The following is an 11360-nucleotide window of genomic DNA, read 5'->3' as shown; positions in this document are numbered from 1 at the left end:
CTCCCATTCTATGCCTCTGATTCTATTAAGTTCACCAGTTTATTCTCTTCCTCAGATTTTTAATTCCCTTGACTTTTAGATTCACTTGTTGATATATATGTATTTGTTGTTCATAATTTTTATCTTTCTTCTTCTTTTTCCTCTTTTTAAAGAATACCTTTCAGCATTTCATATAATGCTGGTTTGGTGGTGATGAACTCCTTTAGCTTTTTCTTATCTGTGAAGCTCTTTATCTGCCCTTCAATTCTGAATGATAACTTTGCTGGGTAGAGTAGTCTTGGTTGTAGGTTCCTGCTATTCATCACTTTGAATATTTCTTGCCACTCCCGTCTGGCCTGCATGGTTTCTGTTGAGAAATTAGCTGATAATCGTATGGGAGCTCCCTTGTAGGTAACTAACTGTTTTTCTCTTGCTGCTCGTAAGATTCTCTCTTTGTCTTTTGCTCTTGGCATTTTAATTATGATGTGTCTTGGTGTGGTCCTCTTTGGATCCCTTTTGTTTGGGGTTCTGTGCACTTCCTGGACTCGTAAGTCTATTTCTTTCATCAGGTGGGGGAAGTTTTCGTTCATTATTTCTTCAAATAGGTTTTCAGCATCTTGTTCTCTCTCTTCTTCTGGTACCCCCATAATTCTGATGTTGGTTCGCTTGAAGTTGTCCCAGAGACTTCTTACACTATCTTCAACTTTCTGAATTCTCTTCTCTTCCTGCTTCTCTGGAGGAGTGTCCTTGGCCTCTTTGTATTCCAAATCTTTGAGTTGATTCTTGCAATCCTCTAGTCTGCTTTTGGGTCTCTGTATAATATTTTTTATCTCAGTCAGTGTATGTTTAATTTCTAGTTGGTCCTTTTTCATATCCTCAAGGGTCTCATTGAATTTATCGGCCTTTTCCATGAAATTCTTGAAAAACCTTATAACCGTGGTTTTGAACTCTATGTCCAGTCGCTTATTCTCCTCCATTTCTTTGGTTTGTGATCTGTTTCCTTGCCTTCTCATATTCTCTGCTTCCCTGAGTTGGTAGGGTAGTTTTGTCTACTAGGTGTCCTATTGGTTCAACGGGTCAGCCTCCCAGTTACTTGAGGTGGACACTCTTGGTGTACCCTTGTGTACTGTGTGTTCCCCAGCAGGAGCTACAGCAAGAACTAGTTTTCTCCTCCTTTGCTTGGGCGGTTTTGGAGCAGTCTGGAGCTGTAGTTGGTTAAGCTGCCACAGAACAGGCCATTTATATGCAAAAGCCGCTGTGTGGAGCCTGGGCGGGTTTGTAGAATGTGCGGGGCGGGGCCTCAGGGCAGGGCGGGGTCTCAGGGCGTCACTAGGCTGGGGCGTGGCCAACGGCAATGGCTGCCATCAGCCGTCTCTGCCTTTCCCGTTTACAAGTCCCTGCGCCCCGCGCACCAGCGCAGTAAACAATGATTGCTGGGCGCACCTCTGCAAAAAAGTCACTCTCACTTTCCGACCCGATGGCCGAGAGTCCAGCTTCTCCCCGTAGGCGTCTGGGTCCCCCGAGTGTCCCCAGAAACTGGATTTCAGAGTGATCGGGAGCTTGTCTCCCTGCGGGTTGAAGAAAAGCCGCGCACCCAGCCGCCCGCTGCCGGCGCGATTCGCGTGCCTCCGTACCTCAGCTTTTCAGCGTTTGTGCTCCTTTCTCTTCTCAGCTGTAAATCTTCCACTCAGCCAGCTTTCCCGTGGTTCTGGGTGGTAGACGTTTTTGTCTTTTAGTTGTGTTTTTGAAATTGTTGTGTGAGGCAGCAGATTACTTGTTTAACTATGCCGCCATCTTGGTTCCTCCTTCTTTTCTAAAATATATTTTTTTAAAAAGAATCAACCAATTAATGCATAAATGAGTGGAACAACAAATCAATGTTTCTCTCTCTCATCAATCAATAAAATTTTTAATAATATAAACAAGTAGAATCTTTATGTAGATAACTGTTTCAAGTACTTTTCCTGTGAGGGGGGAGAGAGAGATAAGGCAGTAGCCCATAGGTACAGTCTTGAGCTTGTTAAAAATAAAGAGCTAGGAATAATATTATCATAGCTCTCATTTATTGAGCACTTGCTAAGTGCTGAACATTTTGCTCTATTTGAACATAAGACTTTGGCCCATGTGTTTTGACTTCAGATGGAGATTTGTTAAAGAAATGGTCTGGAGACAACGGCAGTCTCAAAATCTGCACCCACATGCATGCTTCCCATAGCGACAGAGATGAACTTTCTTTGTTCCTGTCTAGAGTCAATCTCTCCTCTGGACATTGCTCCAGCGTTCTTCCTCTCTCTCCTGCATCATCAACTTGTGCTCACTCCTGGATCATTCTCACCAGTTCACATCCTGCTGTTTCTCCCATCTTAAGAGAAACTTTCCACCAGTTACAGCTTCTTCGAAGCCAGTCTCTTCCAAAGAGTTGTGTCTGTTCACTACCTCTAACTTCTCTCCTCTCATTCTGTTTTAATCCTACTCTAATCTGATTTTTGTCCCTGGCATTCCACTGAAACTGCTCTGGTGAAGGTCACCGATGACCTCAACTTGGTTAAATTTCGTGGTTACTTTTCATTGTTCCTCTGGTTTGTCACATATGCCCACTCCTCCTTGATACACTTTCTTCTCTTGGTTTCCAGGATCCCACATCATCTACCTGCCGTTTTGTGGGTCCTTCCCTTCTCTCAGACCTCTTAATGTAGGAATGCTCCAAGGCTTAAGTTTGTTCTATTTTCTTCTCTATCTACGTTTACTCCCTTCTTAATCTCATCCAATTGCATAATTTAAATACCACTTGTATGCAAGCAACTTCCAAATTTATATTTCTAGCCCAGACCTCTTCCTTGAGCTCCAGACTTACTTCTCTGTCTAGTCACCGATATGCTTGAATCTGCTAAAATGATGAGTCAACATCTCAAATTTAAAATTCAAACTGAACTCCTAATCTCTCCCTCCCCTATCCCCCCACTTCCTAATCTATAACCTTCTGCAACAAAATGAGGACAACTTTCCAGTACTCAGGCCTCCAAATCCTCAAGTCATCTAAGTTGTAAACCAAGGTTGGGGGTGGAGGGTAGAACAGACAGTGGGAAGGGATAATAATATCTTTTTAGATATTATTAAAAATTGCTAGTGCAAATCATAATAAACAGCAGACCAGCATTAGTCCTTTTTATTATGACTTAAAAATTCTCTACAGATAAGACACATGATTTCTTACTCTTTCTTGCCTAAACCCAAAGAGATGTATCTTATTACCACGACCACCACCTTGGTCTGCTATCTTCTTTTATTCCTCCCTTTTCTTTCACTGCCTCCTACCCACCCCATTCCTTTATTTAGTAAATCCTATTAACTCCACCTTTAAAAAATATCCCAGAATCCAGCCGGGCTAGTGTGGCTCAGTGGTTGAGCACTGATCTATTAAGCAGGAGGTCATGGTTCGATTCCCACTCCGGGTTTCAGGCTTGATCAGGGCCTGCAGGAGACAGCCAATCAATAATTCTCTCTCATCATTGATGTTTCTATTTCTTTCTTCCTCTCTGAAATCAATAAGAATATACTTTTTTAAAAATCCAGAATCCAGCCTCTTCTTACCACCTTCATAGATGCCTCCTGATACTTTTGTCTGAGCCCCCATTTTCTATTTTTCAGGTTTACTACTGTAAACAGCCACCAGGGAGGTGACTATGCTTCTATCCTTGCCCCACTCAGTCTATTTCTGACATAATAGCCGGAGTGTTATTTAAAAAATATGTTTTTATTGATTTCAGAGAGGAAGGGAAAGGAAGAGAGAGATAGAAACATCAATGATGAGAAGGAATGATTGATTGGCTGCCTCCTGCAGGTTGGACCGAGCCCACAACCCAGGCATGTGCCCTAACGGGGAATCAAACTGTGACTTCCTGGTTTATAGGTCGATGCTCAATCACTGAACCATGCCGGCTAGGCCATAATTGAATATTTGAAACCTATGTAATTTTATGACCAATACTAGACGGGGCGGGGGGGTGGGTGGGTCCCCTTAGCCTGGCCTGCAACTTCTCCAATCCAGGACCCCTCAGGGGATGTCCGACTGCCGTTTATGCCCGATCCCACAAAGATCAGGCATAAACCGGCAGTCGGACATCCCCCTTGTAATCTGGGACCACTGGCTCCTAACCGCTCACCTGCCTGCCAGCCTGATTGCCCCTAACTGCCCTCCCCTGCTGGCCTGATCGCCCCTAACTGCTCTCCCCTGCTGGCCTGATCGCCCCAAACCACCTCTGCCTCAGCCCCCGCCACTTTGGCTTTGTCCAGAAGGACATCCAGAAGGATGTCCGGAAGACATCCAGTCTAATTAGCATATTACCTTTTAATTAGTATAGATAACCCCAATAAATTAAATAAAGAATAAATAAATAAAAATAAATAAATAAATATCCATTCACAGTGCCTTGTGTACTGAAGCACAGCACTCCACTGAGTGCATCCACCCCATTTCATCTTTTCGCTACCCCAGTGTTGGACACCTGGTGGCTAATGGTCTCTGTAGCCACAAACAAAGCCATGATAAGCATCCTTCTATGATGTATGGACCCTTGTAAACATTTCTTTGGAATCTAAGATAGGAGGTTGAATTGCTGTATCATAGGATGGGCTTATCCTTAATCTTATCAAATTCAGATATGTTGATCCTTAAAATGGCTTCGGGCCTGAGGGATCCTATATGCCTCTCTCCTTGACAACATTCAAGTTCTTTGGCTTTTTACTCTTTGCTACTGTAGTAGTATGAAGTGGTATCTCACCATGGTTCTAATTTGCATTTTTCAGATGACTAATATGCCTGAGCATCTCTTCATATGCTTGTTAGCCTTTTGCTTTTCCTTTTCTGTAAATTGCCTGCTTATATATCTGTTGCCAATGTTGATTGGCAGGAATTCTTTGTTTTTTGAGTCATTATCAGTTCTAGTCATTTCCAGTCATTGTAAATATCTTCTTCCACTGTCTTCTGTCTTTTTATTTTTTATATTTTTTATTGATGAGAGAGAGAGAGATTTGTTGTTCCACTTATTTATGCATTCGTTGGTTGAATCTTACTTGTGTCTTGACCAGAGATCAAACCCAAAACCTGGGCCAATTGGGAGGACACTCCAACCAACTGAGCTACAGGGCCAGGGCCAGTCTTCTGTCTTTTAACTTTGTCTATTGTATCATGCTTTGAATAGACTTCCTTCATTTTAAAATAGTTTATGTTTTTAAAGTTTCACTTAAGAAATACTTAGCCCTGCCAGCGTGGCTCAGTGGTTGAGCGTATCCACAAACAGTGGATTCAATTCCACGTGCCTGGATTCAGTCCCCAGTGTGAGGTGTGCAGGAGGCAGTCAATCAATGATTCTTTCTCATTGATGTTTCTATCTCTCTCTCACTCTCCCTTCCTCTCTGAAATCAATAATAATTTTTTTTTAAAGAAATACTTACTCATTCCTAAGTCACAAATATATTCCCCTATTGACTTGAGACTTTGCCCTTCACATTTAGGTCTTTACGCCATTTGGGTCTTCTTTTGTATGCAGTGGTAAGTCATCATCATGTTACTGTGAGCCACCTACTAAATAAATCATTCATTCCACACTGATTGCGGTGCCACCTTTCTTGTATTTTAAGTTCTCATATATACATGGATTTTTCTCTAAGCTTTCTATTTTTTGTATATATTTTTATTGATTTCAGAGAGGAAGGAAGAGGGAGAGAGAGATAGAAACATCCATGATGAGAGAGCATCATGGATTAGCTGCCTCCTGCAAGTCCCCCACTAGGGATCGAGCCCACAACCCGGGCATGTGCCCTTGACCGGAATCGAACCTGGGACCTTTCAGTTCACAGGCTGACGCTCTATCCATTGAGCCAAACCAGCTAGGGCATAAGCTTTCTATTTTATTCCATTGCGCTATTTGTTTGTTCTTGAACCATGCTACAATACATTTCATTCCTATGGTTTCAGAGTGTGTCTTAATAACGGACAAGGCTAGTGCCCTTTCTTTACTCAGTCTTCTCAAGGTGGACCTTTCTCTGTGGACCTCTAATTTGGAATTATTATTGAGGTCGCAATTAATTTGTAGACCATTGGGGAGAGTCGGCACCTATATAAATTTTGAGTTATTTCTTCTAAGGCATGATTTTTCATTTTTTCAGATTATCATCTATCTCAAAAAACAGATTATCATTTATCTCCATTACCATGGTCTTGAAGTTTTCTCAGTAGATATCTGCATATTCTTGGTTAGTTCTTAAATACATTAAGATTTTGTTGTCATTGTGACATGTTTCTTATTTTTTAAAATTATGCTTCCTAGTCGGTTATTGCTGGTAGAGACAAATTTCATTGATTTTGATCGGTTGCTATTCAGTAATATTGCTGAGCTCTCTAATAGATTCTAATAGTTTTTTTTTATGATTCTGTTGGCTTTTTTTTAATATATGTTTTTTATTGATTTCAGAGAGGAAGGGAGAGGAAGGGAAAGATAGAAACATCAATGATGAGAGAGAATCATTGTTTGGCTGCCTCCTGTACACCCCACACTGGGGATCGAGCCTGCAACCCAGGCATGTGCTCTGACTGAGATTGAACCATGACCTCCTGGTTCCTGGGTCAACTCTCAACCACTGAGCCATAACCTCCAGGCCTGTTGGCTTTTTTAGACAGATGATTATGTTATACATATGCAGTAGTGATAATTTCATCTTTTTATTTGAATCCTCACCCCCCTGAAGTCTTTTTTCTTTTCTTACGGCATTGGCCAGACCTCCAGTAATATGGTCAACAATAGTGGTGGCCGGACATCCTAGTTTTGTTCCCATTCTAAAGGGAACACACTAAGAAGTCTCAATTAAGTGTAATATTTGCGGTTGATTTTTGGTATAAAATCTTTACCAAGGTAAGGATGCTCCCTTCTATTCTTAGTTTGCTGAGTTTCAAAAGTACCGTACTATAATAATAAGGTAAACTATCTGTTTTTCAACATCTGTTGAAATAATCTGTTATTTCCAACATTAATCTTTTAATACTTAGTATGTATATTTTATTATATCATTACATTTAATATTCACAACAACTCTATGAAATAGGTATGATTATTAGACCCACTTTTCAGATGGAGAAACTGAGGCACAGGGAGGTTACTGAAGGTCACTCAGGAAGTGATGGAACATGGGATATAATAGGCAGCCTGGTTCCAGAGTTCACACTCCTTTAAAAAAAAAAAATATATATATATATATATATATATATATATATATATATATATTATTGATTTTTAGAGAGAGAGAAAGGGAGAGGGAAAGAGAGATAGAAACATCATGAGATGAGAGAGAAACACTGATCGGCTGCTTCCTGCACATCCGCTACTGGGGATCTAACCTGTAACATGGGCATGTGCCCTGACAGGGAATCGAACTGGTAACGTCTTGGTGCATGGTTCACACTCAACCCTGAGCCATACCAGCCCATCCAGAGTCCACACTCTTTTCTTTTTTAAAATATTTTTATTGATTTTTTTAGAGAGAGAGGAAGGAAGAGGGAGAGATAGAAATATCAATGATGAGAGAGAATCATTGATTGGTTGCCTCCTGCACACCCCTTACTAGAGATTGAGCCTGCAACCTGGGCATGTGCCCTTGACCAGAATCAAACCCTGGACCCTTCAATCTGCAGGCCGACGCTCTAGGCACTGAGCCAAACCAGCGGTGAATCCACACTCTTAATTATTACACTAAAGTTTGTGATTTTTTATTTGGTTAGCTAATATTTATGTGCTTGTACTTCCATTTATAAGTGCAAGTAGTTTTTACTTTGTTAGGTTACCTTAAATTTTTTAAAAATTGAGATGTAATTCATATACTATAATATTCAACATTTTTAATATTACATTTCAGTGGGTTTTAGTATAATCACAATACATTTCAGTGGGTTTTAGTATAATCACAAATCTGTACAACCATCACCACTATCTAATTCCAGATTTCCACCACCTCAAAGAGAAATCTTGAACCCATGAACAGTTACTCCCCATTCTCCTCTTTGTCCAGCCCCTGGCAACTACTTACCTACTTTCTGTTTCTATGCATTTCCTATTCAACATTTCATATATATGGAATTCTACAATATATGGCTTTCTGTGGCTTCTTTCACTTAGCATTATGTTTTCAAGGTCATCTACATTGAATTTTCACTCATTTTTATGGTTAAATCATATTCCATTTTATGGATATGCCACATTTTGTTTATTCATTAATCAAATGATGAGCACTTGGTTTTTTTTCCCACTTTGTGGCTATTAATATCTCTATGAGCATTTGTGTGTGAGTTTTTGTGTGGATATGTTTTCAGTTCTCTTGGGTATATATGTACCTAGGGGTGGAATTGATGGTCACTTGGCATGCTATGTTTAATTTTCTGAAGAACTTACCTTTATTCCAGTTTGGACTCAAGATTATCCTGTGCTTTCAGTTTCTACTAAAATAGCAAAATGGTATGGGCTGCTGCTTCCTCCCCAAATCACCCCCACCCCCACCCCAAGAAACTCAAACTGAAACTGATACAGAAGATAAGGAACCAAAACAACAGGGAGAAAGCCCTGGAAAAACTCTTTTTGAACACACACACACACACACACACACACACACACACACACACACACACTCACACACACACACTCACACACTCACACACACACACACACACACTCACACACACACACACACACTCACACGCAGCTGAGACAAAGGGTAGCCTGCAGGGCTATGAAAGGATACATTCCTAAGAAGCAGTTTAAATTCTGCCCTTGTACCCCTCCACCATCACCTTGGTTTAGCTGTTCCCTGGCCACTTGCTGCAAAAATCTGGGGTCATGACCCAGACCTGTGACAGTGATCAAGTCAGGATAGTGCGGGGGGGGGGGGGGGGGGGAGATAGTGGGAAACAGATGGTGCCTACGTTGCCTTGGGCACTAACTTATTCACTCCCACTCCTTCCAATTCACTTCAGTTTGTTTCTTGGAGGTTTGAAGGTAAAGCCAAACGGATTTTGTGATGTTCTTTGGGACTAAGACTGGAGCTGACCTTTCTCTCTTCCCCCTTTCCCAAGAAGCATTTCCAGCACAGGAGTCAACAACCCCAGCAGCATCTGAGCTGACAGGCCAAATTAAGAAGATGTCATACAACTAGAACTACCTCAAAAGAAAACCTACATTATCGATTGCCCATATTGTCAGAAACGGACGCCTTAAAAACAAAAAGCACAAAGATTTAACATAGAAAAAATAAATATACTAAAGAGATTTTAAAAAAAGTATTAACAATATGAAAAATAAACAAGAAATGAAAAAAAAAAAGAACCAAGTAAAAATATTAGCCAGGAAAAATATAATAGATGAAATAAAGGACATTATAGATGGGATAAATGGTTGTTAGATATAGCTGAAGGATGAATGATTGGATTTAAGATCAGATTTCAAGAAACCCCCAAGAAGGAAGAAAGGAAGGATAAAGTAAAGGAAAATAGAAAGATATTATGAGACATGGAGGAAAGAAGTAGAAGTGCCAACATTTGTAGTTTAGGAATATTAGAGAACAAAATATTTTTAAAGAAAGGACTTTTCAGCATTAAAGGAAAATGAAAGACATCAGATTGAAAGTGTTCATGAAGTGCCAAAAAGAAAAGATAAAAATAATTCTAGCCCAAACCCGTTTGGCTCAGTGGATAGAGCGTCGGCCTGCAGACTGAAGGGTCCCAGGTTCGATTCCAGTCAAGGGCAAGTGCTTGGGTTGCGGGCTCAATCCCCAGTAGGGGGCATGTAGGAGGCAGCTGATCAATGATTCTTCTCATCATTGATGTTTCTGACTCTCCCTCTCTCTTTCTCTCTAAAATCAATAAAATAATAATAATTCTAAATACATGTCAGTAAAATTTAAGAAAATCAACCCAAATGAGGAAATTCTAAAAGCTTCTAATTAGACACACACACACACACACACACACACACACACACACACACACAGAATTTCCAAAGGGATAAGAAATAGGATTGAAATTGGACTTTTTGCCCTGGCCAGGTAGTTCAGTTGGTTAGAGCGTCATCCCAATACACCATGGTTGCAGATTTGATCCCTGGTCAGGACACATACAAGAATCAATCAATGCATAAATAAGTGGAACAAAAAAATCTCTCTCAAATCAATAAATAAAAATTACAAAAAGAAATTGGACTTTTCAAAACTACAGTAGAGTTGTGCTAGATAGTAGTATGGTAGATAAATAGATACAAGGCAACAATGGAATAAATAAGAGTTTAAAGGAAAATATTTTTGAGCTATTTAAATTATCACTCAAATGTGAATGTGGAACAATAAAAATAGTTTCAGGCATGCAAAGTATTGCCACGCAAAGGAGCACATAGGAAATGTTGTTCTTGGAGAGAATTCAAGGAGAAAAACAAATCCAGGAGATGCTGTAAGAGATAAGAAGTAAAGTTAATAAAAAATGTTGGAAAGGCTTGCTGCAGTCTTAAAACAACAGAACAAAAACAAAACATCTTCTTTTTCCAAAAAAGGAAGAATTATTTTCATAACAACCCAGAATTAAATTTTCAGACAATATCATTATGATGAGTGAGGAGATATCAAGGAACATGAGAGCACGCTAAAGTGCTCATCTTATTAGAGGAACAATATAGCTATCAGGTTTAAAAAGAAATAAGGGCCTGGCCAGGTGGCTCAGTGGTTGAGCATCAACCTATGAACCAGAAGGTCACAGGTTCGATTCCTGGTCGGGGCACATGACCCGGTTGCGGGCTAGATCCCCAGTAGGGGGCCTCCAGGAGGCAGCCAACCAATGATTCTCTCTCATTATTGATATTTCTATCTCTCTCTCTCTCCCCCTTCCTCTCTGAAATCAATACAAATATATTTATTTTTTTAAAAAGTGCTCCCTTTAGCAACATGTATACTAAAATTGGAATAATACAGAGAAAATTAGCATTACCCCTACATATGATGACATACAAATTCGTGAAGCATTCCATATTTTATTTATTATTTTTTAATATATATATTTTTATTGATTTCAGAGAGGAAGGGAGAGGGAGAGAGAGATAGAAACATCAATGATGATAAACATTGATTGGCTGCCTCCTGCATGCTCCCTACTGAGGATTGAGCCTGTAACCCGGGCATGTGCCCTTGACCGGAATTGAACCCAGGACCCTTCAGTCAACAGGCCAACGTTCTATCCACTGAGCCAATCCAGCTAGGGTAAGCATTCCATATTTTAAAATAAAATTAATAAAAAAAACCAAAACACCTTTCAGGTAAATTTTAACCAAAAGTAAAATTAAATAAAATGTATAGTT

At 40.1% G+C, this 11360-nt stretch overlaps 1 non-coding gene across 1 annotated transcript; it reads left to right on the top strand.

Moving 5' to 3' along the window:
• Positions 1 to 10933: 10933 nt before the first annotated feature.
• On the top strand, positions 10934 to 11039 carry LOC114233972 (U6 spliceosomal RNA). The gene has a single exon (XR_003620176.1). It is a non-coding gene; the product is annotated as a U6 spliceosomal RNA (small nuclear RNA).
• Positions 11040 to 11360: the final 321 nt, after the last annotated feature.

The sequence above is a fragment of the Eptesicus fuscus genome, chromosome 9 (genome assembly GCF_027574615.1).
Source record: "Eptesicus fuscus isolate TK198812 chromosome 9, DD_ASM_mEF_20220401, whole genome shotgun sequence".
NCBI lineage: Eukaryota > Metazoa > Chordata > Mammalia > Chiroptera > Vespertilionidae > Eptesicus > Eptesicus fuscus.
Note: the sequence above shows the minus strand (reverse complement) of the source record. Positions and strands in the feature narration are given on the sequence as shown.